This window comes from Tachypleus tridentatus, chromosome 3 (assembly GCF_004210375.1).
Source record: "Tachypleus tridentatus isolate NWPU-2018 chromosome 3, ASM421037v1, whole genome shotgun sequence".
In the NCBI taxonomy this organism is placed as follows: Eukaryota; Metazoa; Arthropoda; class Merostomata; order Xiphosura; family Limulidae; genus Tachypleus; species Tachypleus tridentatus.
In genome coordinates, this window is record NC_134827.1 from 93,915,143 (window position 1) to 93,917,932 (window position 2,790).

Genomic DNA, 2,790 nt, shown 5'->3' on the forward strand with positions numbered 1-2,790 from the left:
TGATTTGTTTTTGTTGGAAATTTCTTCTTTCTTTACATTTGGTTTTCATAATACAGATATCTGATAAAATATTTATTGAATGTGTGTCGAATCGTAAGAAAAAAAACACATATGTCCCCAAAAAACCAAAACCAGAAAGATTATACTTTAGTTTCATCATAATTCACTAAACTTCAAATAAATCTTGTCTCCCCTAGAAAAAGCTTTCTTGACTTACGCTGCCCTCTATCGACACATATCTTCGCTTATTACAAGCCCTGTTACTCCCAGTTACTACTGCATACTAACATGCAACAATCTTCCACTAGTAGGCCTGCGACACTACTACTGTTGTAACTAGCTCCCTCTATAATCATGCACATGTCAGTCTTTCTCTCTTGGTAGTTTACTGGTTAGACACGATTTTCGCTCGCCTTCTAATTAAACTATCCACGTGTTTTTACTTTCATGATTTTCTCTGTTAGTTTATTTTACGTTTTCGTTCTGTTTCTTGGAAAGTTGCCATTTATTTTATCCATTTCAGTTTCGGGAGTTTTGCAGTTGTGGGTGGTCAAGTCTGACTGCTCTTACTGTGGCAGCGGAATTCTCTACCACATTTTAACTGATCGACGCCATGATTCTCGACCCATGAAGTGACGGCTGTAGCCTTTTGACAAATGATCACTTTCATTCCACAAGTGGCCCGGCGTGGCCAGGTGGTTAAGGCGGTCGACTTGTAATCTGAGGGTCACGGGTTCGAATTCCCGTCGCACTAAACATGGCTCCCCTTTCAGCTGTGGGGGCATTGTAATGTGCGGTCGATCCCACTATTCATTGATAAAACAGTAGTTCAAGAGCTGGCGGTTGGTGGAGATAACTAGTTGCTTTCCCTCTAGTCTTGCACTGCTAAATTGGGGACGGCTAGCGCAGATAGCCCTCGTGTAGCTTTGTGCGAGATTAAAAAACAACAACAATCATTCCACAATCCAGAACGCTGATTGATCATACAAGATATTTAGTTACCTTTTAGTTTGATTTGGACAGCCTTCTTTCCTGAAGATGCCTCTTGGTCACGTGTCATTTTGGGGGACCTGCCCAGAAATTTTTATCTTTTTGGGAATTTGCTATTCGGATATGTTATATTCTGGACTTATCTCCTGACTTATGTTCGAATCTCTCCATATCCGTCTTTCAGGTCGAGGCTTTCTGAGGGTATATGGCTTGTACTGCTCCCTTCTGGGGTTTCAGAGTCTGTGTGTTATTAACTTCATTTTAATGGAACCACTTTAACCATACTGACAGCAGAGATAAGTAGGTTTATAAATAACAAAGAAAGATTGTGAAGATAAAATTTGGTCTTCAGATGAAAAAAAAACAACACCAAAAGACTCTGAAGACAATTAGGTTTGAAAATGCACCTCAGCTATATCTGCCTGCAACATTCTTTGTGGAAGACATTTTTCAGTTAACGTCTAATAATAAAAAAAAAAAACAATTCCTCATATAGGGTAAACTAATAACCAAAACAGTTTTAGGTATATCACAAACACAAGATGTAGCTACATTTTATGTATCTAGATAAGATCGAATTAGTCTATCAATAAACTAATTGGAAAATCATTTTTGCAGGAAAGTTCTTTGTTTAAAAATTATTTATTTAAACTTACTAGATTTTCATAAGCACGATGAAAAGTATTTGGACTAAATTCTGCTTAAATACACTAGGACTAAAACACAGAATTAAATTATTGATTGTTTGGTGTTCTTCTGCAGTTAGGTTACTTTGAGGTTTTACGATAAATGATTTTACGTCTTCCCAAACTTGAAAGCACATTTAATTAGCGGTTGTGATGTCTAATGTGTAGGAGTCACTGTTGTATTGACCACCAATGAGAGAAATACCACAGTTCGTTTAAACCGACGTGATTAGGAACAACAACAAAACTGTTAAAGAGCGCAATTTACCAAAGACCATCTTCGAATCGAATCCAGCGTTTTGAAAAACGATTAATTAAAGAATTTTGGAATATGGTAAATACAAATGAAATAAACAAGAAATTATTCAAAAAATTATCTGTACACCATTCAGTCTTCCCAGTCTTGTGGTTTGCCCAAGATACATAAATCTAAAGTATACATGCAATCTATTGTATTTAGATAGAATCGCCAATCTACAAAAACGGCCATATTGATCTCTAGCGTACTAAAACGTCCAAGAAAAGCTTCAACTAAGTAAACTAGAAACTCGCGATAATTCGTTAACCACGTTTTTGACCAGTAATATCCAATAGTAGTAGAATTGTTCAGGCAGCATTTTGAATACATCCTTATAATACAATATCTACACCAACTTCGAAAAGGATATGTTGACATTATGTTTATTTTATGGATCCATGGAGAAGAAGAGCTTAATCCCTTTCTTGCCCACCTCAATAGCCCATTTGACATCATATAAATTTCCATAGAACTTGAAGTCGATAGCATTCTTCCATTCCTCGATGTTTGGGTTCGTAAGGTTACGACAAGAAATTGACCACTACTCTTTATCGGGAAAAAGGCCCAAACAAATATATAATTTTTTACTTATGCCATACAATAGCTGTTAAAACTGGAATTGTTACAACACTTACATCTAGAGTTACAAGTACAGGGTGGCCTGTAAGTCTCTACCCATCCATATATCTTATGTATCCAGCGTATCTGTGTGCTGTCTCTCGTTCTCGCTGCATAATATTATGCACAATACGCTCGTCAAGTGTAAATGGGCTTACATTGGCCATATTTCTCTGAAAAAAAGAAACAACTTTATAA